This window comes from Mus caroli, unplaced genomic scaffold (genome assembly GCF_978045245.1).
Source record: "Mus caroli unplaced genomic scaffold, Mus_caroli_1 scaffold_3, whole genome shotgun sequence".
In the NCBI taxonomy this organism is placed as follows: domain Eukaryota; kingdom Metazoa; phylum Chordata; class Mammalia; order Rodentia; family Muridae; genus Mus; species Mus caroli.
In genome coordinates this window covers 16,584,827-16,602,500 of record NW_028227258.1, presented here as the reverse complement: position 1 = coordinate 16,602,500, position 17,674 = coordinate 16,584,827, and positions in this window count along the sequence as shown.

Genomic DNA, 17,674 nt, shown 5'->3' with positions numbered 1-17,674 from the left:
ATAAGATCCCTAGGTTTCCCAGTTTAAGGTGTTACTCACACTCAGGGTTGGCACTTGTATGCCATTATGTCTTTAAATTGTGTACCTCTGTTGTCTTACTTGGGAATCCAAGGAAAAGGACAGCTGGGGCAGAGATTCAATTTCAAGAGGGTGCTTGGCAAGATCTTAGGAGGGGCAGGAGTTGTTAGGGGAGGAGAGGGTGGGCTGTGTAAGTGATCAGAGGTAAGGGCAGAGAGGAGGAGGGGCAATAGTAATGGGTTCTCGGATCTTCATTTTCAGCTATCTGGTCCAATCACACCTGCCACCCCAGCATACCTCTCTTCCTTGTGTTAGTCTTTTGGTTCCTATTCATTAAACATGTCTTCATATCTCTTTGGGAAAAAATGCAAGTGAAGTAAACTTGGGAAGCATCACTGGCATGAGGTATGAGCACCTCTCATAAATATGGCAGCTGAGCTATTTCCTGAGGTACAGCATTCTTCTGAGTTGCTGAAACCTTGGTATTTCTTCATGTGGTCTTGGCCTTGGGAGGTTAGATATGTGTGAATGATAGTGGTATGGAAGGACTGTAGTGATTCATTCACTAAAGGACCAATGAGTTATGTATTCTTTTTTATATTTTTTATTAATCAAGTTATTTATTCAAATATTGATTGCAGATTCCCCCCCTTGTCTCCTCCCAGTCCTCCCTCACCCCTGTCCTGCCCAAAGCCCTCTCCCTTTCTCCCCAGAGAAGAGGGATACCTCCCATGGATATCACCTAGCTTTCGCATATCTAGTTGCAGTAACATTAGGCACGCCATTTTCTTTTGGGGTTACACAAGGAGGTGTCCCAATTAGGAGAAAAGGATCCAAAGGCAGACAGTGTAGTCAGAGATAGCCACCACTCCCACTTCATGAGTCCCACATGAAGATCTAACTACACAACTGTTACATATATGTTGATAGCAGTTTTAGTCTCCATGAGCCCCTATTAGCCCAGGTCAGATGATTCTGTAGGCTTTCTCATGGTTTCTTTGACCCCTCTGTTTCCTTCCACCCTTCTCCTTCTGCTTCTACAGGATTCCCAAGCTCCACTTAATGCTTGGCATCAGTTTCCATCAGTGGCTGTGTGAAGCCTATTTGATGACAGTTATTCTAGTCTTCTATCTGCAAGTAGAGCAGAATGTCATTAATAGTGTCAGGGGTGGGCTCCCTCTGATGGCATGAGTCTCAAGCTGGGCCAGACAAATATATGGAACTAGAAAAGATGATCCTCAATGATGTAACCCACACCCAGAAATATGGCATGCACTCACTTACAAGAGGATGTAAGTCATAAAGTACAGAACAACCATGCTAGAAACCATAGATTCAAAGAAGTTACGTAAAAAGGAGGACCAGATCAGGGATGCTTGAGCTCACAGAGAAGGGGAAATCAATTAGAGATTGAAGGTGTATGGAGGAAGGGGACTGGGTAGAGGGGTAGGGATAGAAACAAGAAGAATAGGTGTGAGAAGGACAGAGGGAGTGAGTACTGGGAGAGACAATTGGATTAGGGCAAAGAGAGGGTCTTTGGTATAAGCTATAAACCCACAACAATGGAAATTCTCAGGAATATATGAGGGTGACCATAGCTAACACTTCTAGCAATGGGTATGTTGAGCTTGAACCCGCTATCTCTTGTAACTAGGCAAGACTTCCAATAGAGGGATAGGAACACAAACCCAGCCACAAAAGCTTTGACCCACAGTTTGTCCTGCCCACAAGATATGCAGGGGTAAAAGATAGCAGAATTTGAGGCAACGGCCATCCAATAGCATTCTTTAAAGAAAGGAATAAATAGAAGTAGAAGCTAGGTACCTGTAGAGTTAGTCTAAGAGAATAATGCAAAGAAAGCAAAGCAAAATAAAGTATGAAATGAGTCTGTGGCAAGTATGGGTGAGAATGGTAAAAGGTCAGTATCAGATGGGATCTGAAGCTATCGAGTACCTCAATGAGCAGATATGAGTGAAGTATTTATTTCTGTTTTCATAAAAAAAAAGACTTTGAAGACTGTTATGGAGAGTCTGTCATGAGTCTAGACTCTCTGGAGACTTTGAACAAATCCTACAGTGCTCTTGGGTCAAAATGACTGAACACGCAGGAATGTTTCATCCCCAAACCATCTTTCCTAAAGTTAAAAACTATCACCTTGCCTCAGAAGGACACATGCCACATGATGCTCTTGTTTTTTTTTTTTCTAGCAAGGTATGAGATTTCCCTTCCACTAGAAAAATATTCTGATCTATTCTCTTGCCCCTTGACCAAATTCTTTATAAACCTTCAGACCAACTGTCTAAAACACATTGGTAGTCATGTTAGAGAAAGGCATCAATCAGCAGAGCTAGACAGGTAACAAAGTCATTTTTTTTTATCCTGAATGATAGGTGTTAGTCAGAGCTAACATGTTTTGTCTGTAATTTGCCGAATGCCTTCCTATCTCCTGCATTTACCATCGCTCCTTCATTCTTCCTTCAGTCACAAGTCTCAGTTCTATGCTTGTGAGGGCCTTAGACTCTCCACTCTTCCATGGTAGGAACATTGGCATCAAAGTTTGACACACATGGATGTGAGTCCAACAGAACCCCTTGCTCTGAAATCTGGAGAAACTTTGGGCTGAGCTCCCCGAGTCTTAGTTTTCTTCTAAGTATAATGAGAATTAAAATGGTTTCATTGTGAATTTGTGACTAGTCTTTGAAATTATTCTAGCACAGACTCTCCAAATGACAGTAATTAATTTTTATGTCAGTCCTCTGCACTGCAGTCTTTACAGTTACAGCCTTATCCTCTTGCACAGACCGCTCTTCTCTGACCCAATGTGAATGTTCCAGTCTTGTTTTGCTTTGTACCTTATTCACATTGAGCCTATCAAACTTTTGCTGCCTCCAAAGAGGACTTATTTCCATCTAATTCTCTGGGTCTCCTCTCCCCTTCTGTACTCGTTTATTTCCTCTCTTAGGTGACACCCACCTGCCTTACAGCTGCCCATTTCCTAGGATCCACTTAGAACATTCCATCGTGAAGATCTTCCCCCCCCCCCCGCTCCATGGCAGACCACATCCTTATTACCTGCCAGTATTTCAGGGGAGTCCTCAAGGCAGAAGCACCTGTGTGATCTTTCTTGACTGTAGTTTCTTTATGCCTAGATTTGTGGAAAGAGACCATTTGTCCTATCCGTGCAGCCATGACGATGCTTGGAAGTCAATACCTAAATCTAACTTCCCTCAAATTCTTGAGTGTTTAATATGTGCAGATGCTTAAACAATTTACTTGAAATTCAAACACACACACACACACACACACACACACACACATATATATATATATATATATATATATATATATATATATATATATATATATATGGAGAAAATGCGTTAGAACGAGAATTATAAGCTTTTGAAATTTATGATGTACTATTTTTTTTTCTTTTTACTGCAGTCTAGCAATGGAGTCAGAGCAGCGATCTGAAAATCTAAGGTACTCCATTCCTTAGAAAACCATACAGGAATGGCTTATGGAATTTTGGGTCTGTTTAATTCATCTTAACCTCTGATCTCAGTGTATGATGACTTTTGTGTTCAGCTACTGTTCTCAGCTTACTTTTCTTACAGCTTCTCAAAGAATACCACTCTGGTAAATTTTTATGACCTTTATTACATCTGTCCAAATTCTTTTTTTCTTCTGCTTTTGAAATGACTCTCCCCCTGCCTCTGAGATGGTCAGTTTCTTCCATTTCCTGTGGTTAGATGACATTTTTTGTGTGTGCGTTTTTTTTTTTTTTTTTAATATAAAGAGACCATTAGCTCTCAAAGAAGAGTTGGACATGTGCGTATGCAATATACAAACTGAAGTCTTGTCTATGTACAGGTAACTGTTGTGGGTGTGCCTGCTCTCCCTGCATGCATTGTCCTCTTCCTTGTTTCTTTGAGTTTTATTTTCTTAGTAGATCCCCTAGCAGTATGGCACTGTTAGGCTTTTCTGTTCTGTTTTGTTTTTTTCTTGTTTTTTGTTTTATGTTTTGTTTTGGTTTTGGTTTTGTTTTTTTGGTTTTTTGTTTTTTTTGTTTTTTGTTTTTTTTTTTTTTTTTTTTTTTTTTTTGAGAAAAGGTTTCTCTGTGTAGCTCTGGCTGTCCTGGAACTCACTTTGTAGACCAGGCTGACCTCAAACTCAGAAATCCGCCTGCCTCTGCCTCCCAAGTGCTGGTTTTCTGTCCTGTTATTGAACATGTACCTAGACATATAAAAATGGGCACTGATTCTAGCATGTGGGCAGGAGACACTTGATTCCCTGAGATTCTGAGCAGGCTGGGGATGACTCAGCAGGAGGTTATTCAAGTATGGTGGTTTTAATGTGCCCTGTGTCATTGCTCTTGGTCTCCCTCTCACTGACCACACACTGTATTTACTAATGACTTTCTCCCTCTGTTTTATTCTCCTTTTTATACCTCCTGCCATATTACTACTTAGGTACCTGTATATATGTGATGATTTGAATAGGAATGACCCGTATAGGCTTAGTTATATGTTTGGATATTTGGTCCCTAGATGATAGAACGGTTTGGGGGAGAGTTAGAAGGTATAATCTTGTTGGAGAAAGTATTTAACTAGTTTCAAAAGACTCTCAAGGTTTGGAAAGACTCTTCCCATCCCCAGTATTCTCTCAGGGTCCTGTTTAAAGTTTAAGATGTGAGCTCCCATCTGTCTCTGCTGTCATGCCTTCACTCCACCATTATGTGCTCTAACCCTCTGAAACTGTAAGCCCAATTAAACACCATCTCTTATAAGTTTCCTTGGTCGTGATGTTTTATCACTGCAATAGAGAAGTAACTAAGACAATGTGTTACAGTCGAATTCCTGTAGGGAAAGATTAAATAGTGTAGATTTATCTCCAGCATAGAATGACCAGATTTCTTTTCCAGAGTCACTGTATGGGCTCGGTATCCATTCTGCAAGTGTTGTGCTTTAGATGGGGGGGGGGGGGGTGGTGGTGCTAAATTCTGCTGTAAGCATTTGGAATAAATATTTCAGGAAAGGGGAGCTCAAAATGCAGAGTAATCTAGGTGTGAATAACTAGATGTAGATTCTTGATGCAGAAGTTTGTGGCTCTAATAACTTCATTGGAAAGGCAATCAATTATTTACTTTGTTGTATAATTTTAAAATAATCTCAATTATTTATTTATAGGTGGTATCTATATAAGCCAAAATAAACAGGAAGGTTTAGTTGTCTGAAAAGTTGCTGTTTTAGGCAATAACATTCAGTGTACTATGGGATGTCAAAGAATCATAGAGCTGAAAAGAGTCTCAGAATCATCTTGCCCCACAAGTCATTGATCTCAGCCAGGTACTTTAAGAATACTGAGAACAACCAAGATTTACAGTTTATATGATTAGTATCTATCAATATTCATTATGTTAAAATAACCTTTTAAGAATAAATTTCCAAATATTTATTTATTCATGAACAGTTGTAAGAATGGTATTGTTCCGTCTTTTTGACAAATCTTTCTAAAATCTGGTCTAATGGTACATAGATGGATTTTAATGTTAGCTTCTCCAGTAAGTGTGCTTTGTATCCTATCTCACATCGCTTCTAGAAAAATGCACTGTATACTGTAGACACATGGGGGATAGGTAAGGGACACCTATGTATCACTGTGGTAAGAATGTTGATCTACTAGGAGCTAAGAGGTTTTGAATGTCTTAAAACCATCTTCGCTTTATAGAATAACAAATGCCCAGGGAAGTGCTATCCATTCTCTGGTCCAATCTAAATTGGTGGCAGAAGTGGACTCACAACTCACATATCCCCTGTCTTTATTAAGTCACAGCTCAAGAACCAAAGAGGGATTCACGCACACATGAATGAGAGGAGGAGCTGACAAAGCTCCAGTCACCACCTGCTTAAGGAATTGTGGCTTCAGTTGAGTTAGCCAGACTCTGGGAACTGAGTACATGGGTGGTATCGAGGAATTGGCATTGGGTACTTGGTCCAGTGGTGCTCATTAGCTCACTGATCTGTCTGAGTCACAGTTTCACGTTGGAGCTCTCATGCTGAGGGTCGTTGTTACACAAAAAGAAACCAACAAGTCAGGACTCAAGAGAATGCGACTGGTGAGCACTGGGCCCTCACAGCATTTCCTAGGTTGACTGAGAGGAACAGCTCCGAAGGCCTGGGTCTCTATTATTACCTTTAATTTCCCCATGGCCTAAGACTCATGTTATCCCTTCGTTTTGTTAAGCTTCTGCCAGAAAACCATTCCCGAGTGATCAGACTTAATTGGAATCCAAGCCAAAGAGAGATGGGACAAGCTGCCATTTTGAGACATTTTGCTGAGCCAGTTCTTTGGGGGTAATATCCACATTAGCTTGATGTAATGATGTAATAACAGAGCTTATTATACAGCATGCAGCATAGAGGTTGGATAAAATTTCAAAAACCTTTGAAGGTATGATTTAGATGAAATGTATTTTATTCTAAGTGTTATCTAAACATGTAATATGCATATATGATTATGTGTGAATACAGTGTGCATGTATACATATACACTTCCATCTCTATATAAGCACATATATGTCTTTCATTATGAGCTTAAATAGCCTCAAGCTGATATTAGTAGTAAGCACCATTTTTGTTCCTTCTTAGAAAGGTGTATATGCTTTTATGGAAATATCTGAAAATATTAAGATCATCCATTGCTGAACTTGGAATTTGGAAGGAGGTATTTCTTTCACTTATAAGTTTTCATTATAAGCATTTCAACACATAAAATATTAAGATTATTTTTGTAAATGCTTAATTTCTAAAAAGTTTCCAAGAATCACACCTAAAATGTTGTTAATGCATTAAATAGACTTTTCAGCTTTTGAATGTAGAGATTTGAGGTTCTGTAACCTTATATTTCATTTCATGACTTAATGTTCCTGGGTACATTTTCCCCTACCCTATTAACACTGATGAAAACTTAGCTCTATAATGCTTTGGCTCTGAGGTACAGCTCTGGTCTTATGGAAAGGGAAATAGAGAGGAGTGGGTAGCATTCATAGAGAGGGGAGGGTAGCATTCATAGAGAGGGGAGGGTAGCATTCATAGAGAGGGGAGGGTAGCATTCATAGAGAGGGGAGGGTAGCATTCATAGAGAGGGAAGGGTAGCATTCATAGAGAGGGAAGGGTAGCATTCATAGAGAGGGGTGGGTAGCATCCATAGAGAGGGGAGGGTAGCATCCATAGAGAGGGGAGTGTAGCATTCATAGAGAGGGGTGGGTAGCATTCATAGAGAGGGGAGGGTAGCATTCATAGAGAGGGGTGGGTAGCATTCATAGAGAGGGGAGGGTAGCATTCATAGAGAGGGGTGGGTCGCATTCATAGAGAGGGGAGGGTAGCATTCATAGAGAGGGGTGGGTAGCATCCATAGAGAGGGGAGGGTAGCATCCATAGAGAGGGGAGGGTAGCATTCATAGAGAGGGGAGGGTAGCATTCATAGAGAGGGGTGGGTAGCATTCATAGAGAGGGGGTAGCATTCATAGAGAGGGGAGGGTAGCATTCATAGAGAGGGGAGGGTAGCATTCATAGAGAGGGGAGGGTAGCATTCATAGAGAGGAGTGGGTAGCATTCATAGAGAGGGGAGGGTAGCATTATTAGAGAAGAGTGGGTAACATTTTCACACCACAGTTTTGCTTTCTCGGATTTCATCAATCTCTAAATGAGTGGAATTGATGCTCTTTTTATTTTCCTCAAAAGCCAGAGAGAAGCAGCAACTTGCACAAGACATTGAGTGAGTGCCAGTTTACCCCTCTGTCAAAATTCTGGACTATTTCAGACAAACATTAGGAAATTCTCTCAAGTGGATCTTCTGCATCTTCATAATATTGGGGCTGACATTTCAAATTGATCTAGGACACCAGAACACTGTTTTTTCCAACTACAAGAAATTCATAAAACTTTCTTACCAAACTAATTAGGAAGGAACAAGGCTGGCATTTCAGAACCGTTTGTGGGACTGAGTTCCACCTTCCACAGGAATTCCCTTTAGATCTCATTCTCTGTCTTGCCCACCAGGTAACCACTGACCTGAAGTTCATTCAACCATTCATTTCTTTTTCTATTTGCCTATTTTTAACATTTGATGAATGGATGAACCATGGATGTTCTTCTCTGACTTCCCACTCTGAGATGTTATGCTTTTTCATTTCATCTATTACAGTAAATCCTTAGTCAAAATAAAATAAAAGGAAGGAAGGAAGGAAGGAAGGAAGGAAGGGAGGGAGGGAGGGAGGGAGGGAGGGAGGGAGGGAGGGAGGGAGGGAGGGAGGGAGGGAGGGAGAGAGAGAGAGAGAGAGAGAGAGAGAGAGAGAGAGAGAGAGAGAGAGAGAGAGAGAGAGAGGAAAGAAGGAAGGAAGGAAGGAAAGAAAAGAGAGAGAGAAAGAGAGATAAAGAGAGAAAGGAAAAAATGTAAGAAAATGATGCTTAGCTGACTAAGGAAAGAGTCACTTTTCTGCCACCTTTCTTAGAAGATCTCTTAACTCTTTAGTCATTTGGCTGCTTATTGTCAACTGGTACGTGCGCCATGGTCTATTTTTCTTCTATAAAAGTCAATATTTTTATTCATGATTGAAAGACATTCAAGGGCCATCTTTATCAACTGCATGCAGTCAAACTCTAAAATTCCATGTTTAGTCATGATTCAAGTGTGTGTCCTATGATAGGGTTGTTTAAAATTGTGTGACTTTATTTTCAGGTATCTACAAAAACAAGATTATGAAATTATGGAACCATGTATGTATATGCCAACCAACAGCAATGAGGAAAAGTGTCTTCCAGGTTACAAGTTTGGAGACTAGAGAAATCCTAATTTTGATGAGTCAGTTAATGATAATTATGAATGATGGAATAGTTATTTAAAAGCAATGAGAAGTAAGGTAGATAATAGCAAAGACTGAAGTCAGGTCTCTGTAAGTCATCACCTAAGCATCATTGTCATTGCCAGAGTAGGGACAGCCTTGTGTAGCTCTCTGATGCCAGCTTGGCTAAAGACCATGAATCCAGGGCACTGTAGAAATATTGCAATTATTTTCACCTGAAGTTTCCTAATCACTTTAAACTATGTGCTATATTTAAATATTAAAAATATTTAGTGTAAAGTTCAATATGCCTTTTTCTTAAACTAGCATTGCTACCATTATACCTAAAGTGTTCATGATTATATGTGAGGTGTTTGGCCGCTTTAAAATTAGGGTATATATTTGAAATCTTAAATGGAATTGACCTTTCCTGTAGTTTTGAATAGGTGCAACCTGACTACTGTGCTACTCTCTAGAATCTTTTCAGTGATTATATAATTCTTCCAATATGGTATTATTAAAGTTGCAGGAGGTAGCAGCCATTACAAAAAGCCCATTCAAATTTTGTTAAAACTCTTATGAAAATGATTTATTTAATTTATATATAAATAATATGACTAAAGAAGCAGGAAGCAAGTTACTAAAACACAATTTCTTGCTAAATTAAAACAGTATTTTCCTTTTGCCTTTCTTATTATGACAGTTGAATAATATGTGCCGTACTAAATGGATGTTTGGTATAAAGAGCAAAGATCAAGAAATGAGTGTTTAGAACAGCAAATTATATGTTAAAAATCTATAAATAGCTTAATAAATATATTCTTGCATGTAAGAAGCAGAAAATTGTAGGCTACAAGGTAGATTATCCAAATGGCCCTGTTTCGAAATCACCTTCAGAACAGCACACATTGTCCCTCTGGGTTTTATAGCTCCTGCACATAAAACTTTCATTCTGCAGAGAGGGGTCCTTTAGAACATGTATTTATTTATTTTATGTTCTCTCTTGCTCCATCTCTTTGTTTATGGCTTGTATAATCAAAGATGGCTTAAAATGATGCATGATTACCCAGTGTCATTCAGGAGGTCAGGGTTCATGCATGAGATAATCAGTGAAGAGAAATTAAGAACAAATGAAGTCAGGACAAGAAATCTTAGAGTATCTGTTCACAGTCCTGCATAATTGCTAATGTATTATCTAGTTCTCCATTGCAAATATAGCTCTGAGATTTCTAGGAACCATAGAATGACTAGAATAAGCTTGTTTTTAACAATAAGGAAGAAGAGAAAGAGGATGGAAGGGAGGAAAAAAGAAGAAACACACACATACGCGCACGCACACACATACACACATGCATACACACACACACTTATGTAGATTCTTTAAATTTGAGATTGTGATTACAACAGCTCCATTTCTTCCTTCCAAGCACTCACACATGCCTGTGCATGCTACCTCTTTGTGCCTAGGACCAACAAATGCCTTATAATTCTGAAAGCAAGGGAAAGGTTTTTCAGACGTATTTTGCCAACATGATCTGCAATGGTGCACCCTACCCTACTGTTCCGTGAGTAATTTTATATCCTCATGATGAGTGAAGGGTACACAGGTCACTGGTGCTTTCCATTGCCTTTGGATCAAGATGATTCTTGACTTTTTAACCCCCAAACACAGGGGCCACAAACAAAAAGAAAGGAGGATTTTCGCTGGTGGTAAGGAAATGATAGTGAGGAGACTCAATTATCAGTCTATGTCCTGACAAAAGGAAGTGTATTTCTTTTGATGTAACAACCTACAGGAGTGAGGGGTATTCCCAGTGAGGAAGCCTTTCCAGGGAGTATTTGGCTCCTCTCCACATTGAAAGATCCTGCTTACATATCAGTTGGCTCTATCCCTAACTTGTTATTATAGATGCAGTAATAGTCACCTCTCTACCATTTCCACTTACACAATTTTAGCTACGATAACCCAAGTCTGGGAAATTCCAGAAATAATTACCTTATGTTGTGCACCATTCTGAGCAGAATGATGAAACCTCATGCCGCACCCACCTCACCCTAGGATGTGAGTTGGCCCTTTGCCTGTTATATCTACACTGCAGGCACTTTAGAACTGTGAGTCACTGAGTAGCCATCTTGGTTAGCAGATCTGCTGCAAAATTGCTGCAGGTTGGTATGCCGTAAAAGTAGTGAATTTTAAAATGCTAAATATTAGATAGATAAGGTAGTTGTTAGTCTTTTTTTTTGTATGATAAATGATCTAAAGTTTCACCTCCCCATAAAACTCCATATATAAAGAAAATAGTCTGTCAGAGAGCTCCAAGAAGACTAAATCAAGGTATGGAAATCACAGTGGGTACCAGGTGGACCACTAAGAGTTCTCTGAAGCCCTACACACATTATAGAATCCCTAGGATACTATACAGAGGCATGAATCCCAGCAGATAAACTACATTTTTAAAGAAAATATATTTGTTTACAATGACTTTCTACTATGGGACAATGCTAAATTTTGAGCTAATTAGGAGTGTGACCACAATGTGGTAATGCATGCCCTTGAGTACTGATAATAAAAAAATTCCACCTAAGATGGCTAAAACCCATGGATGCAGTTCAAATACTAGGAACTGCTAAAGAAGGCTGGGTGGCTTTTGGGTTGGTTTCTTCAAGGCCATAGAGGCCACCAAAGACCTGTTTGGTTTTTTTTTTTTTTTTTTTTTTTTTGCCACTAACTTTCTTAGTGCTTTCTACCACAAGTCCATTTGATAACACAGTTGAAAGAAGCAATGATAGAAAATACAGACTGTGGTTCCTCAATTGTATGGACCATGGCACAGAATGGGCAGGGCTTCTGCAGGAAACCAGTTGAATTTTACTAAAGCATTAATAATGACACTCACATTAGAAAAGATTTTGTAGGTATTCTAGAGGCCTGAATGTGAAATTAAGATACAGGCTATATTTTAGCCATGACATTTATAGTGACCAAGAACAGTGGAAAGATGAATCCAGCCAGTCATTAGGGTATAATGATGATCTAAGCTAGGGAGAATTTCAAAACAATAGTTCAAGAAAGTAACTAATGAAGATCTGAAGCAGAACTGAGGGGAAAATGTGTGATCCCAAGCACTTATAGTGAGAAAGGAACAACAAGGTATGTACCCGTTAGTTGGTTAGGGTAAAGTAGAGTGAGACATTGAAGTCAATCAATGTCATTACTAAATACACATAGGAAACACAGGAAGCATCAAGATCATGTGGTACACCAGGCTTAGACATTTCATCAAAGCACATCAATTCATTTTCATGACACATCCCATCCTACAGGTAAACCTGGGGCTTGGGGGTGTGGGAGAGGTTTAAGAGATGTTCAAACAATTAAGCTCTCAGAAAGTTGAACGGCCAGAATTTAACCGAGTAATCCTAATTTCACAGCTCATTCTTTATCCATTCTACCTTGAGGAGACAAGAAGACTAATTTGTTTTCATCTTTATTGATTCTGCTTTTCCACTGCTAGGTCCTCAGCGTGGCTCACATTGCCCCAGAGGATAGTCTAACCATGACTGCATGGCATGCAAGGGCATTCGACCCTTGACTCCAATTTGTTTCTGTTCCATTCCTGTTCTTACTTCCATTAGGATCATTTAGTGCCCTCTATGTCCATGCAATGACCATCATTACTGAGAATTCCCAAAGCATATGGGATACTTCTGTAAAAGACACTCCATTTCTTGTGTATGTAGCTTCTTTTTCTGAATGTATTTTCTCAATTCCTCCTCCCATAGAAATCACTCCTACCTACCTTCTCCATTGATCCTTTCCTGATTACTCGTTTTTATTCCTTCTGTACTTCAAGGCATTTTATTTGTGGCTTGCTTGGTAACACATTATTTATACTATATCCCTGACAAAACGGTAAGCTCTTCAAGAGCAGAGATACTCTGTGAAAAATCATTACAAAGCACACCAAGAAGTGAGGGGAGGGAGAGAAAGGAATGAAACAAAGGAGAAAATAAAAGAAAACAATGATACAAATAATCAAAATGTATTATTTTAAAATTATTTTTAACTATGTAAACTACTTTTAACTATTCTGGCAAAAGTACACTTTATGTGTATTAAACAGTCATATTTGTATTTTTATTAGAGAGTTAAGAATAGTATTTTCCACCCTTTGAGAATAGGTATAGAAGAAGAAATCCAAAGTTTATAAAAAAAATATGTATACAGAGTAAGACTATCTGTTTGCTGCAATCTATAAAAGTTTAACAGGTGGAAGTACATTTAAAATTTATTCCAGCTTGACTTAAGAAAAATATACAGCCAAGAGTTTAGAAGTGAAAAGACCCTCAACAGCCTTCTAGAATAGCATTACAGAATGGGACAGAGCTAGAATGTAGAACTAAACACAAATTTCTTAAATATCCCTGGAGATCTTTATGAGAAATGGCAACAATGTATTCTGAGAGATTCCATCCCCTTCCGTGATGCTTCTCATAGCATATTCAATTTATCTGTCTTTCTCTCTAACTTGCTAAGGGCAGCGATGAGGTCTTAGTAATCTTTATCTTTACAGAGCTCAGCGCAGTGCCCAGTACATGGAAGTTTAGAATCAGTTTGCTAAATGAAATTGTATAATGCACAGCCATGACACAAGCTAAGGGGTCCGCAGGCCTAGCCATATTGACAACTGTTACATGGTGCAGTAAGTTTGGGTAACTGAGCTCTGTTTAGCCAATGAGTCAAATAATGCTTCTATGTCAACTTTCTGCTCTTACATTGGAGCACTATTTGACTATGACAAGGAAATAAGCGTGTTCAGCATGGATGCTAACTCTGACGAAGGCATTCTCCCTAACAAAACTTAACTGGGGAGATGTGGCCAAATTACAAGAATTAAAATAATTCTTCCTGTTTAAGAAATCCTCTGAGCATACTTTTATCACAAAGTATGCATGGTATAGAAAGAGGAGCATTCCCCCTTTGGCCTCTTTGCACCCCTACCTGTAGCCATCTGGTTGGAGTCTCATGCAACTGTGAGGTACATGTGTTGACTGTTGATTCTGATGTGAATGAGTTTTACCCTCCCAGACATTTGCCTTCTAGCAATTTAATTTTAAGCTTTAATTAATGAAAAGCTCTGCCTTCTATTAAGGGAGCTTCATGAACTAGCACAAGGTATATACATTTACATAAATGCATATCTATTTCTGTCTGGCTGTCTATTTATCTATTGGGTATCTATATTTGGCTTGGTGGGTGGTGAGGCCATTGGGATTCCACCAATGGTGTCTCCTGCAGGATAGCACTCTTTTCCCTTTAGAGAGGAACATGATTCTTTAACAGGAAGGTATGATCTGGGAAGTTTCTCAGGGAATGTTAATCATGTATAGTCCTCTGATCTGTCAAGGGTGTGCGCTTGATGCTGTTTGATTCCAGACACAACAATATGTTGGTGCTTTCCAGTTTTTATTATTATTATTATTACTGCTATTTATCCATTTCTTTCTTTTCCTACTCTAAATGTATATCAAATAAAATATGCAATCCTCCTAACCCTTGCAGGTTATTCCCTCCCTTTTCCTTACCTTATGATATACATTGTATACTCTCTACTAACCCTGTCATTCTTTCAGGCTAGTGTGATGGTGCACAATCGTCCTGCCTATTTAACATTTTGTCATGTATATACATGCCTCTAAGTTTTACTTCTATTTTGGGAATCTATTTAAAGCACATAAAAATATTTAACAGAAAAGATGTGGATCTCAACCTTCTGGTTTTGAAAATATGGGGAAAAGTTTTTAACAATGAAATGTATTATCAAGTTTAAATGCCCTAAATTAGAGAATAAATTATTAATGTAGTAATAAGTACTGAACGTACATTCCACATGCTCAGGGCTGCTAACATGCTGGGAAGTAGAATCCAGTAAGTGTTTGCTTAATGTCTGAATGCCCCATTCCAATATGAGAACTTTGATGGTTAAAAGCCACCCAAATCAGAGCCAATGAGGAGGCATCATGGGTGTCACTCTTGTCACCAGTAGTCTCTCAAAAATTTCCCTAATGTGGGAATAATCTTCCAAGTAGGAAGGGGTATGGCTGGGTCCCTGAGAGTGTAGGTAGATTGCATCCTATCTACATGTCCAATCAACCATATATTCGAAGCACGCTTGAATTACATCTTAAGTAGATAGAATGAATACACCAATTATATTCCTTTTTGTTAAGTAAATTAATACAGATTTATTATTTATATTAAAATACCTTCTTTGGGGGAAGAGAATCCAATCAACTGAGACTTTCTTTTTCAGAAAGCTCTGCTTCATGTAATGCAGCTATGAAAAGCGAGAGAGAAAAAAATGGGAAGGAAGTTCTGGCCATGGTTTGGGAGAGAAATCGAGTGAGCGAAGCTAAGGGTACATGGAGAACAGTCAATATCCAGCAACGGCAGCAAAACACTTTCAATTTTCTGGATTATTAATTCAAATTCACACGCACACGCCAGTTAAAATTAAAGGGCTCTTTTTACTGCACTAGTTTAAATTAAAGATTATATTCTGCTCCACAAGTCTGAATTAAATAGCTTATTTTGCACACCAAGCTCTCATTTTAAAGCTAATAAAGAAAAGACATAGCATGTACGTGCAAGCTTGAGACAGGAAGGGTCTAAATTACTACACCTGTTTCACTTGGGAGCCACTTTATTAGTGTTACAAAACTTGGCTTTCAATTTGGCACCCAGAAGCGCATTTAGAACAAGCATTTCTTTGTTTTGACAGAGAGGCTGGGGTAAATGAATGACGTTTGAGCTAGGTGTGAAATGTGAAGGTACGAAATTAACTGGTAAGGTAATTACTGTTCTAATTCTGCATAAACAAGCGTTTTGAAAATCATTAATAGTTCAGGGAAATAATGTTAGTGATTAAATAAGGTGGCTTGCATCACTGAGCACAACTAAGCTCCTTTAATTACATCTGAAAGCAAGGGAAAGCAGCTAATTAAAATTAGCACGAGGTTCCTGAATGACCAGCACTGCATTGTTGCCCTAACCTGTATAATTGTGTGTTTATTAATATGTCTTCATTTTCCCTCTCGAGCGTTTAACAAAATTATTTAAAATAACTAATAACCTTGAAGGAGTAAGTGTGACGGAATCTAGTTATCAGAATGAATACTGCAGACCTTGCTCATCCTACATTAATCCCCTTCCCCAGTACCTCTAACCCTGCTGAGAGTTCTGGGAGTAAATGTAAGTCAGTGCCCTTTGCTTTGTGCTGTTGAAAAGCTGACATCCCAAGTAATGCTAAGATGTTGAAGGCCAGCATGGCTCCTCATTGTCCCTTTATAGAAAAAAATATTGGATTTAAAAGTCTCATTTGTTGGCTATGTTTACTATCATTCACTTACTTCATTAATTTATTTGTTCATAAACAACATTATTTTAAGAAACGTTGACAGAACTTTTTAGCACTGTTTTCAGGGTTGTAAAATTTAAAACAGAAGATCCCAGAAATTACCAGCCATCTAATTTGTGCGGGCCAGTGCAAAATGAAAGTGCAGGTTTGTTATACAGTACGTGAAGGGTATCGTCAGAGCACCATGAGAGCAGTCAGCTGCTAGTTACGGAGCCCGTGCTAATGCACAAATTCTATGCCCAGAAATTCCAGTTCAACAAACTGATCCAAGTGGAAGGAAGATACATATGTGAAAAATGAAAAGAAAACGTGTTTATATGATGCTGGGGATGTAGGCAGAAAAATAAATGCCTGAACCCTGAAAAAGGTTCTCCCCTGGGCTGGGTCATTCTGACGTGGGTGTTATCGGATCACGTCACAGTTCTCTTCTGCTGAGAACTCCCATTGTCAGATGCAGTCCTTGGACTTGGCAAAGATGATCACTTGGAAATTTTTTTTGTTTGTTTTAAATCTGGGAGTAGTAATTCCAGAAAAGAATTTTAAAGCATACCGATTGCTAAATAAACAACCAAATTAATAATCTATTCTGATATCAACTAAATTTTTGAAGGTTTGTTTTGGACCAGTCTCTTCTCTATACATGAATATTTCAGGTACTCTACAAGGTAGGTTCAACCCTTACCCACATTTTTGAAATGATTTCCTCATGAATGAAGTCAAAGGACAGAACTGTCTTAAACAGAGTTTAAATCAGATGGTCTGGCTCAAAAGCGTGTGTTCTCAACCACTCCGCTAGAAGACGATGTGGGCCGGGATAAGGATGACTATCCTGGGTAGGCTCCCCTTGCTGCATTTCAATTTGTATGTGTCAACAGATTTGCATCCTTTGATGATAAAATGTGGTTGGTGCCTGTCAAACAAATAATTCTGGACACATGGAACATAGAAGGGAAAATACCAATTACTTTTCAACTTAGGGCAAGACTTATTTATTACATTAGTGTTTGAAGGAGAAGTTGCGCATCATATGTGATAGTGCTTTTCCATAAACCTCCCTAGGAAGTGGTCCAGTGGACACTGTAACTACCTCATCTGACAACTGTAGGGTAACCCCTGTGCTTCTTAGACTTCCTCTGCTGACAGAATGCCTACCTTAGAGGCTGTAGAAAGCTTAAAAATTTCCTTTGTGTGCTCTTGTTAAGAACATTGAGTTTGCATGAAGGTTACCGTAGTGATCGGATGTGAAGAATCCTTACTGTCATTTAACTTCTAGAAATTTCCTTTTGAGAATAAGTGGCTAGAAGATTCGACATGCTCTATGATCACAAGGCCAGTCAGTGTCTGAATAATAATCTGCTTGTGCCTTATGGGAACACATATCCATGCAAGTATC